Source organism: Mustela putorius, unplaced genomic scaffold (assembly GCF_011764305.1).
Source record: "Mustela putorius furo isolate JIRA1106 unplaced genomic scaffold, ASM1176430v1.1 tig00000228_pilon_pilon_pilon, whole genome shotgun sequence".
Taxonomy (NCBI): Eukaryota; Metazoa; Chordata; class Mammalia; order Carnivora; family Mustelidae; genus Mustela; species Mustela putorius.
The window spans coordinates 16,691,294-16,703,665 of record NW_025421322.1 but is presented as its reverse complement, the minus strand read 5'-3'; the positions used below and the strand labels follow the sequence as shown (position 1 = coordinate 16,703,665).

Genomic DNA, 12,372 nt, shown 5'->3' with positions numbered 1-12,372 from the left:
CCAGGCAAGTAGAGAGAATGAACCGGACTCTTAACGAGACCTTGACAAAGCTGATTGTAGAGACTGGTGGTGGATGGGTGGATCTCCTTTCTTTTACCCTCCTCAGGGCGTGGTATACACCCTACTTAAACAAGCTGACCCCATTTGAAATAATGTTCAGGAGACCCCTCCGTCCTCCACCTCTGCCCTTGGCTACAAGAGGTTGCCCTAGTAGAAATGACTGATCAGTCTGTACTCCAGACACTGCAGGCATTACAGTCTATTTTAAAAAGAGCCCACACAGGGATCTGAACTGCCCACACTGAGATGGAGGTGGAGGTGGGACCACATCTTTTCCAACCCGGGGACTTGGTTTGGATATGTCGCCATCAAGTGGGAAACGTGGAGCCTAGCTAGAAGGGACCATTTACTGTCAACCTGACCACCACCATGGCAATAAAAGTAGAAGGCATCAGGGCCTGGATTCACACGGGTCAAGTCAAAGGAGCTGAGGACAAGGACATTGCCCAGAGGTGGAAGCCGCAGCTGATGGATCCCACTGACCTAGGACTAAAGCTAAGACTCAAAAGACTATGAATTCATTGTTGCTCCTATTGTTACTTGTTTGTGTAAGAGTTTTTGAGTCACCTCATAAGACAAAAAAGTATAAGTGGGAATAATGGAAACAAAATTAGGAAAACATGAAACAGAATTAGGAAAAATGAAAAAGGTTATACAAAGCAGTGAATGGCTAACTCCTCAGCCGACCGTGCACTAATGTTATTTTTTGGCCCCTGCATTATAAACGTCCTAATGTCATTTGTTTAAAAGAAAATTAGAGCAATAAAAACATTAATCTTACATGCTCAATATAACCCCTTTCAAAAGGAGAACATAGAACTAGCTGAAAAGTCAAGGATTTGACTAATCTCCAAAGAAAAGGGGGGAATGTAAGGGCCTACTTAGGAGAGAGAGCCATTTTGAGTTTATGCAGTGAACATAGATTGAATTGATCCTTCCCCTCCCAGAGGAACTTACTTGCAAAACCTAGATACAAGGGCAGGACAGGCCAGGTGGAGACATCCAATCAGTGGGGTGTGCATATATCTACTAAGTAAACTGAAATTCAATTGGCCACCAGTATAGCTGACCTAGGATGACTGTGCAGTTTTCTCTGTGTATTGCAATCTCATTGGTCACCTGTGTATAGCCAGGCTCAACCACCGCTATAAAAGTTAGTCTGTGAGGCTGGGAGGGGTCGCCTCTTTGTAAGAGACAGCCCTGACGGGTCAGTTTGATTCTCGATGCTTGGTGCAAAATAAAGCTTTGCTTGACCTTTGCTTTGTATCAGTCTCATTCCTTTGATCATGGACCCTAACAAAAATTATCCTAACAAGTCACTTAAGAGTCCTATGAGGTGATATGAATATATGCTTTAGAATCATATGGAATATAATTAAGACTGGTTCCTCCTTGGTCCAAGGGTTGCCACTTCCTCCCTCTATACCAAGTTATACATAACTAAATGGCTGCCTATTTCTCTCTCTGCAATCAAAAATCTTCTCATTACAGTGTCCTAAGCAGACACTGGAAATTGATACTATGTCTGCAGAAAGTAAAAGAATTAATAAATAACTTGTGTAAATAACTGCAATTTAGTATTACACTAGAATCTGGGGTAAGAAAATTTTAAAATGAAGGATCTAATAATCAAAGTTGGGATTATGAGAGAGGTGACCCCGAAGCAAGACAGGAGCTGAGAATGTTAATATTCAAAATCCAAAATCAAAGCCCAGAAGTGGACAGGACAAGGAGATGTCCAACATCAAGAAATATACAACTGTCTTAAGTAGATGCTCTTTGCTCTTTTGTGAACATAGTCCACAGTTTGATATAGGGTCCTTAGATATTAAAATGTATATATTACATATTAATTTTACTCGATTAATGATGTTTTTTAATTCCTCCATTTTTCTATTATCAAAAAGCTAAGATCTAAATATTCTATTTACCATGAAGTTCACATAATCATAGAATTAAAAAATATATTTTTCAGCTTAATATGTGTGCGACAGATGTTTTGCCGAAAACAAAAACAAAAAAACAAAAACACCAGAGCAAAACACAGCTACTTCTTTAAATTTAATTTTTCCTACATATTTTACAGTGCATTTCTCAATTGAGTTGATATAGGCAAGTATGTTGCCTTTACACCACCCAGTTCACCATGAAGCTATTTCCAAAAGAATCAAAAAACTATGTCTATATAATCTTTTTGAAGTAATGTCGTTGTTTCTCAAATATCCTGTACATTTTGTTTTATGTTTTTGTCCAGTTTTCCTGTTCTTACTTTTGGGCTAAAAATTATTTTCCTGATCCATGTTTACAAGTACTTGATATTTATATGTAGATTTCATGTCCCCTGGTAGACTTTGCTCGTTCTAGCTCATAAAATTTGAGATATTTTAATCCTTTCATTAGTCTATCTGTTCACTCTCTTAATCTTTCATATTGCTTTTGCTGTGAGCTCCTGTTTTTCATTTATCTATTTACTCATAGGACTCAAATGCCTATAACTGAATGTATTCCAGCAGGTGTGTTTACATGAAATAAGATGAAGTAAAATCACTATTTTAATGTGTGTGTAACTTGACAAAAGCTGGACATATAGAAAAGCTCTTCTATATTGATTATTCTCTAACATATTCTCTAATAGAGATTAGATTATTCTCTAATATATTACTCTTATGAAGCATATATATATAAAAGATAAATATATAAATATATATATAAAAGATATATATATATATGATAAAATTTGGTGTTGGGTAAATATCATACCCTATAGATATACACATATAAACGTTAAAATTTATTTGAAAAGAAAAAAATACATATATATATAGAATGATATTTACCCAACACCAAATTTTATCTTTTACATGTTCTATACTTTTGTCTATGTGCTTATATCTTTGATATTGTTTTAAATCCTCTAGTGCTCACTTCAGACATTCAGTTAGATGCCTAAATTCTAAAGTAACTATTGCTTCTAAAATTCATCAAATATTTGTTCCTTATCTCTGTTAGTACCAATAATATTTATTGCCTCATTGTTTATTCATGCAAGTTTTAAAGTCACAAATACATATAAGTTGAGGAAGACGCTCTAAAAATTATCAGTTATAACTGTGATGAGAAAGTTACAGAATAACTATCTTCCTGCAGAATAAGTGCAGAATATACAAACACTGCTGGGGGAATTCCTATTTTATAATAGGAATCCCTTTTGTTGATAAAAAATTTTATACAAAAAATCACCATATTAACATTAACTGATTTAAAATACCTCAAGTGTTTAAGTATACAATCATGGTGTGAAGATTTAACTTGCCAATTTTTGTGCTTTTTTGTGAAACTATAGTCATACGAATATTGTACAGGGAACCTGGGTGGCCCAGTTTTTTAAGGATCTGCCTTCAGCTCAAGTCATGATCCCAGGGTCCTGGGATTAAGTCCTCCATCAGTCTGCTTGCTCAGCAGGGAGCCTGCTTCTCCCTCTCCTCCCAGCTCCTGTTCTCTCTCACTATCTCTCACTATCTCTGTCTGTCTCTCTCTCTCAAACAAATAAAATCTCTGAAAAAAATTAGTACATAGATCATGACAATAAATGGCATTTAGTCTTAATATCAGAGTATGCTCAGGGACGCTTCATGTTATACCAGTTAAAGATAACTCTGCCAGATGATATCAGTTTTCACAGATATTTTTTTTTAAAGATTTTATTTATTTATTTGACAGAGAGAAATCACAAGCACACTGAGAGGCAGGCAGAGAGAGAGAGAAGGAAGCAGGCTCCCTGCTGAGCAGAGAGCCCAATGCGGGACTCAATCCCAGGACCCTGAGATCATGACCTGAGCCGAAGGCAGCGGCTTAACCCACTGAGCCACCCAGGCGCCCCCACACAGATATTATTTTTAATATTCAGGTCTGATCAGTTTATTTCCTAAATTGTTAAATTGAGAGTTAATGGACATTTATAGCCTTGACAATATATAAAGCCAAACAAAGCTTTTATCTGAAAAGAAAAAGTTCACTTTTGTTAAGAAGTCACGCTCTGTATGATTACTGGCAAGTACAGGAAAAAATACATATAACGATGCAAAAACTAAACATACTATAGATTAAGTCTATAAAACTTGGGTCTCAAAAGCAAACAGCAACCAAATTGAGGTGCTCAGAAAAATATCAAAAATATTTACAAGAAAAAAAAGAATTTTGCATTGATAATTTTGTGAAAGGTAGCAGGCAGAGATAAGGTTTGATAGGCTAAGGCTTGATAAGGCAAGTTTTGATAAGGAATAAAATAATGAAAATAGAAACTATCTTCAAGTCACCAAATCTATCCAAAATTAGAAAGGATATTCCAGGACATTTCAAAATGTATATGGGGTTACTCTGACTAACATAATTTCCAGTTTTTCACATTATACTATTATACATGTGTATGTCCAGAAAACTATAAAATACCAGAATATTGCCATAAACTTGGACTGAAAGAGAACCTAATACTACACTCCATGAATAAAAGGCAGATAGAATTGAAATGAGAAATACATTGTCTGACTCCTCCTTATGGAATCCTAAGGCTCTGTTTTATGAAATCGGCTGTTGAAAGAAGATGCCCGTACCCCATGGTAGCACTTTTATTCAATCCTGCAGGAAATAATTTCCAAACCCTCCAGGAGAGGTGTCTGTTTGTTTAAATATGGATACAAGACAAAGAATATCAAGATTCTGGCGATGCTGGGGGTAACAATTTCAGAAATTTTCTGATCCTTACACAAGTAAATCAATTTTTCCTAAATCTTGAGAAGTTTCCAGGGCCCCTGGAATTTCCTGATGGTTTTATCTAGGAATAAATAATGTAACCTATTACAATAATGTAATGTTGCTAAAATGGTGGCTAACTATGTACAATTACATGGAAATCATTAATTAAGCATAAGTTTCCTTAACAATGACAATTTCCTTACAGAAAATCCCTAAAAACTTGCTTCACAGTTTTGACACTCAAAAAGGCTTTTGCATTCCTCATGAAACTGTTTAACTGCTGTTTGTAATGCAGTGTCAGTGTCCACCTTGTAGTTCCCTTAGATATATTGCTATGATTATCAACAATTAAGGGATGAATATTCAGTGTACAGAAAATTGCTCAAAATGCTTCAGACGTACCTACTCTCAAGAAGCTGTACACTGCGGGGTGCCTGGGTGGCTCAGTGGGTTAAATCCCCTGCCTTCAGCTCATAATCCTGATGTCCTGGGATGGAGCACCACACAGGGCGCTCTGCTCAGCAGGGAGCCTGCCTCCCTCCCTCTGCCTGCCTTTCTGCTTACTTACGATCTCTGTCTGTCAAATAAATAAAATCTTAAAAAAAAAAAAAAAAGAAGAAGAAGATGTATACTGCAAACTCAAATGACAACAGTGATTATATAATCTCAGATAATGATCTATCCTATTCTCTCAGGTTTTTAATGGGCTTTTGTCTCCGTCAGAAACACACGGATACCTCACTGCACCTATTTTGCCATTCCTTATTGGCTATGTGAGAGTCTCACCTGGCCAAGATTTAAATAGCATTTATTCTGTATGGCTTAAAGTTAAATGTGACATCTCTCTCAGAATAAATATATTCTACCCTATATTCTAAGATCAAAGTTCAGTCCCCACGTGAAAAGTAGTATGATTAAGACTACTTCCAAGATTTTGTAAGGCTTGTTTTTACCTCAGCTGCTAACTTTTTAAATCCTAAACACCTTTTTATACGAGTTATTTAATTATTTTGTTCTTGAGAAGTTGTTCCTTTCAACCACTTCCCTTCTTTTTTTTTCTGACATTCTCTAGAATCCTTCTTCTCTTTTCTTCCTCACTTTTCCTTCTCTTCTTCCCATTCTTTCCTTCCTTTCTTCTTTCCATTTTCCTTCTCCTTTTCTTTTTCTCTTTGTTTGTTCCAAGTATAGAGAGACATTTAGGACTTTCATAGACTCTTCAGATATATATTCAGATATTGGTTATATTATTCAGATAAAAAATTAAAAGCTGTCTCTTATCTAATTGATGGTGTGTGTGCATATTGTGTGTTAACGTTTTTCCCTGTGTAGAAAAAATATAGCCATAGCAAATAACTACCTCCACTCTTTAATAAGGTTAATAAGTAGTGACTTTTTAAGAAGTGATTGGATGTCTACGCATTGCTTATGGCAAATCATCTCACTGGTTGTCAAAAATCTAGTTCAACTGGGTATATTTACAAATAAACTTACAAATTTACAAAGCATTTAAAATTTAATTTCAATTCATTTTCCTCAAAAGGATTTTGATTAGTTTTAGAATTTCAGTAAAGAAAACAACAGATGTACTTTAGAAGCAGGAGAAAAATCTATATGAATTCAAAAAAGCAAAGTTCTTTGAAGTTTCATTGGTTTATCATTTTTGTTTTCCACTCTTGTCAGCATTTTACCAGCAATGTATAAAAATATATATGCACACACAGATGTTGAAACTTTGCATAAGTCTTAATATATTTAAGGGACAGATGGCTGGCTAAATGTGATCATTTGCAACATATATAACTAGTTTATCTGTAAACTCACATTATCCAACACCATAGATATTCCATTAGTAGATATACATATATCCCAAAATAGGAAGTTCGTTCATCGTAATGAAAATTACAAGAATGTTCATAGAGTCCCTAAAGAGCTCCCTCCTCTGTGGGATGCTACAGATAAAATGATGCTAAAGATATATATATATATATATATATATATATATATTTTTTTTTTTTTAATGAGGGCTTTATAAAAAAATAATGACAAGACCTTGTCCCCATCATTTTCTTCCTCTACTTCACTCAACTAATGCTCTTTCTTCTTCCCATTACAATTTCCAGTAGGCAAGATGCAAAAAGGAATTTGAACTAAGAGTTGAGTGGTACTTCTTTGTGTCACATGAAGACAGAGAATATATGTTATTATTTAATATGATGAATATATATTGTGTATATACATTTCTAATATTTTATTATAATAATGTGAATTTCACATGCTTAGGTCTGATTTACGAAGTTGGAACAAAACATACTTATCAACAGAATATTACTTGCTGCTAATTATGAAAAACAATTAGAAAGGTTTTCTCTAAAGTCATCAATGTCTCTCTCTGGCCCCACAGGAACAAAGCTTTAGTTACCTTCTCCCCACTTCATATATTCCTTCAGAATCTTTAGTGCTTGATCACTCCCAAAAAAAGAGACTTGAAAACATCTGACACTTCAAATGATCAGTAAGACATTGCAGATTTTTTCCTACACAATGTTCAAATACAAGTAGTCAATATTTTATTAATATGTGAATTATTATTCAGCTGATTCATTTTTCCTAATTCCCAAACACAATGGAACCAAATGGTAAAAATAACTGGGTACAGTTAAGTGACTTAAAGCCCAATGGTTTTTTAGGGTATTTTATTTATCTGCAATTCTCAGTGTTAACTCAATGCTTATATAATATAGGGCATATTTCATATATTATTTATAACCAAAATATACTAATATACTCAATACCTACCTAACATTATAGAGTTAACCATCAAAGAAATTTTGAATGATAAATATGATTTGGTTGTTTCTACATTTGAATAGTCCTTTTAGTAATTTATAGAAGTATACACGCATATCATCCATGTATATCTTTATTAATTGTTTCATTGATTTTAGAATATTGAATATACATGTGTGTTTTATATATATGTATATATACATATATACATATATAGAGAGAAAGAGGGAGAGAGTATAAGCTTATATATATGTACATACATATCCATTATATCCATATATATTTATATGGTATATGACATATTTATGAATATGCAAACTCATAGATATAATTATACATATTCAAAAATATTTCTTATATAAATACATCATAAATATTTAAACATAATGTGTATAAACATTGTATAATAAAATCAACATACATGCATTTTTTTAGTTTTGTTTAAAAAAGATTATAGAATACTACATCAAAAATTAATGATGTACTATATGTTGGCTAATGAAATTTCAAATAAATAAATAAATAATTTTTAAAGGCAAAAATAAAAAGATTATAGACACCTTAAACAATTTTTCCTTGACAAATTTCCTTTTTAACCCTCTACATTTAGATTTTTTTCTTTTTTAATATTTTATTTAAGAGAGAGTGCAGAGCAAGAGAGAGAATGAGTGTTGGGGAAAAGGCAGAAGAAGAGAAGCAGAGTCACTAATGAGTAGAGCCCACTGTGGAGCTCAATCTCAGATCCTTGGGACCATGACCTAAGCTAAAGGCAGACACTTAATCAACTGAGCCAAGCGCCCCTACAATTTTCTTTTCTATTAGCTTATTAGGTTTTACATGACCAACCTGAGTCATCTTTACTAGTGCACCTTCAATATGTTCAATTAGGTTGTCTTCTTGAAACAGTTTTCAATTGTAGCATTATTATATTAAACTGTTTTTCTCCTTAAGAGTTTCCAGTTTTAATATTCTGAAATATATTTGTCTGTTGCCTGTATCTACCACCATCTTTTATTTGCTCTTTTCATTTCTATCTCTGCTCTTAACTGTACTTTTTGTCATATACATTTTGGATATCCTGCAACTAATCTTTATTTTTGAGATTGCTTTGTCATTTCTTCTGTTCCTTTTCTGATTTCAGGAAGTTGGAATTTAACATTTTCCTATTATTCCTTCATTTATATTTTGATTTTGAATTTCTTCTTTTCTTTCATATAATTCCTTCATTGTATTTTATATTACATTTATTTTATGTGTTTTATAGTCAATTGAAGTGTTTTAATATGCTCTTGTTTGTTGTTTGTTTTTCTACATTAACTTTATGTACGCTGGAGTTTTTTTCTGTATTAGATTTATGTCCTTTATGCCAGAGGTAAACCAAAAAGAAATGGAGTTAAAGAGGCTAAAAAAATAGTAAAATCTAAAATAGGCATTGTAAAGTATAAGGATGAAGGCTAAAATTCATGTTAATCATTTTAATTTTCAATTTTTTACTTAGAATGACATTAAGTAACATTTTAAAAAAAATTCACAAGAGGAAGAAAGAAAAAAGCTTTATAATTCAGTACCTGTTATTAAAGCACTTTCTTACTCATTTTTAAAAATTTTTTTAAAGATATTTATTTATCTGAAAAGAAAAAGACAGAGCTGGTGAGGGAGGAGTAGAAGGGGAAAATGAGGGAGATAGGGGGGGAAGACAAAGAGACTCTGGGTCGAGTTTGGAGACAGATTCAGGCTCAATCCCAAGACCCCGAGGTCATGACTAGAGCTGAAACCAACAGTCAGTGGACGTTTAGTCAGTTGAGACACCTGGTACCCTGACTTTCTTCTCATTTTTAAACAGCAGGCTCTCTGTTTTTATTTTGCATTTTGTCCTCCAAATTATGTAGCTGATTCTAGTCTTAAGGACTATGAGTTAAGACATGTAAAATCACTTGGAATAATGCCAGGCAGATGTTTTATGAGTATTAGTTTTTAATATCATTATTTCTATTAAAAGACATAGACATGGGGGGCATGAAGAGGTTAAAAAAATGACCAACAAAATATATTCCGAATGAAAACAGAAGTTTATCAATTAAGGTAGAATTTAGCCTTCAAACATTAATGAGACAGATTTATAGTTTAAAAGGTTGGAATTCATAATGCTCATGTAATAGGTCTAAATATCTAGTGTACAAATAGTATAGTAGCAAAATTTCTAAAGTGGAAACTACAGGAAATAAAGGGAGAAATAGAGAGGCAGACAAAACACATCTGAAATAAGGTAATATAACTTATTATTCTAAATCCAAAAATTTGAAGTGAAAAAAATTAAGTAGTCTGAGGATTTAAACAATATTAACTAATGACTTGTATATTATAAATATATATCATCGTCATCTACTCATTAGTAATGTAGCAAAAAGTACTTCTTTTCAATTGCAAGAGAGTTTAAATGTGAAAAATAATCTGCACAAGAAGGAAGAATACAGAAGTCTACATTTGATTAAATAACACTATATATCTGGATATGGTTGCCAATACATTAAGTATCAATAATTTATGTATATGAAAGAAACTGATTTATAATTTCCTTTATTTATAATTTCCTGCATGTTAACTTTGGAGTCAAGAATATATTGATCTTAGCAATAATTGTTAAGAAATGTTGCCTCTGGGGTAAATACCCAGTAGTGCAATCGCAGGGTCATAGGGTAGCTCTATTTTTAATTTTTGGGGGAATTTCCACATTGTTTTCCAAAGTGGCTGCACCAACTTGCATTCCCACCAACTCTTTCCAACACTTGCTTTTTTTTCCTGTCCTGTTAATTTTATCCTTTGTAACTGGTGTAAGGTGGTATCTCAATGTGGTTTTGATTTGAATCTCCCTGATGGCTAATGATGATGAACATTTTTTCATTTGTCTGTTAGCCATTTGTATATCTTCTTTGGAGAAGCATCTGTTCATGTTTTCTGACCATTTTTTGACATAAGTATATGTATTTTGGTTACTGAGTTTGAGGAGTTCTTTAAAGATACAGATGTAGTGAATAAAAGGGCCATGTGTACCCCAATGTTCTAGTAGCAATGTCTACAATTGCCAAACTGTGGAAAGAGCCAAGATGCCCTTCAACAGATAAATGGATAGAAAAAGTATGGCCCATATCTACAATGGAACATTACACAGCCATCAGAAAGGATAAATACCAAACTGTTGTATTATCATGGACAGGACTAGAGGAGATTATGCTGAGTGAAATAAGTCAGGCAGAGAAAGTGAATTATCATATGGTTTCAATTAGTTGTGGAGCATAAGGAATAACATGGAGGACATTACAAGAAGGAAAGGAAAAGTGAATTGGGGTAAACTGGAGGGGAGAAAAAGCATTTAGAGACTGGGGACTCTGAGGAAAAAACAGGGTTTTGGAGGGGGGTGGAGAGGATGGGTGAGCCTGACGGTGGGTTTTAAGGATGGCAGGGATTGCATGAAGCACTGGGGGTGATGCATAAACAATGAAGCTTGGAACACTGAAAAAAATAAAATTAAGATGTTAAAAAAAAATAAGAAATGTTGCCTTTTTCTGTGAATTTTCGAATATTTTGTTCAACATGGGTGTTATTTCTTCTTATGTTGGGAGACTTCACTCGTGAATCTAACTGAGATAGATGTTTCCTTTGTAGGGAGGTTTTTAATAACACATTCATTTTCTTTAACAGATACTGGAATACTCAAATTTTCCATTTTTTCTTGTTTCAGGTAATAGAATTGTTGTCCCCAAAATTATGCATTTCCTTTAATCTATGAAATTGCTTGGCATACAGTTGTTCACAGTATCATCTTATTAAGTTTTTGTTATTAACAATGTCTCCTTTATCATTCCCAGTTTTGTTTAATTGTACTTTCCCCATTTTCTATGAAAAAAAAATTGCATTAGTCTTTTCAAATAATTAATTTCTGGCTTTGATAATGTTCTCTATTGTTTATTTCATTTCTTTCTTATCATCAGTGCTTTCTGTCTCACATCTGTAGGAGGGGATTTGCTGTTTGTTGTCTATCTTTCTGAGTTGGAAATGCTTAGGCACCTAATTCCAATTCTTGGTGTTTCCTAATACATATATTAAAGTTATAAATATGCCTTGGAGAAATTTAATTATATCCTAGTTTCACATTTACTTATTCTCATTATTATCAGTTTAGGATAGAGTTGACTGAGATTATTGATCCACTTTTAAGTGTTTTCTTCCGTATTTGATACTTTTGAAGTATATTTTAAACAAAAATTCTAGTTATTCTTTGTTAACAATTTTTAACTTAAATTTATAGTTGTCCAAGAATAGGCTCTGAATGTTTCAGTATTTATTTACTGACATTTTCTTTATGGTTCTAGGTCTACCAGTCATGGAAACTTCTGCATAAATCTGAGAAATATGTGAAGTCTTTCATCATTGCAAGCAAGGTTCTCTACATGCTTTCTGGCCAAGAATTTTAATACTTCTGTTCAGAACTGGATCCTTATTTAATGTTTCGTTTTGTTTTTTGGTCTACTTGCTTTGCCAGCCATATAAAGAGGTATGTTAAGATTTCCAAAATTATTGTATATTTTGTCTATTTCTTACTTTGTCCTATTAATTTATATACACACAAATACACACACACACACACACACACACTCACATTTTAAGCAAGATAAAACTTACATATCCTAAAATTCACCATTTAAAATTACTTAGCTCAGTAGTTTGTTATATATTTACAAGGCTCAGCCATACCTAATTCCACAATATTTTTAT

General features: G+C 33.2%; 1 long non-coding RNA gene across 1 annotated transcript in view; it reads left to right on the top strand.

Moving 5' to 3' along the window:
• Window positions 1-12,145, top strand: part of LOC101687747 — a 28,144-nt gene extending 15,999 nt beyond the window's left edge. Inside the window, exon 3 of the long non-coding RNA XR_198797.3 lies at window positions 11,970-12,145. This is a non-coding gene — a long non-coding RNA (uncharacterized LOC101687747). The remainder of the gene's footprint in view (window positions 1-11,969) is intronic.
• The last annotated feature ends 227 nt before the right edge of the window (window positions 12,146-12,372 follow it).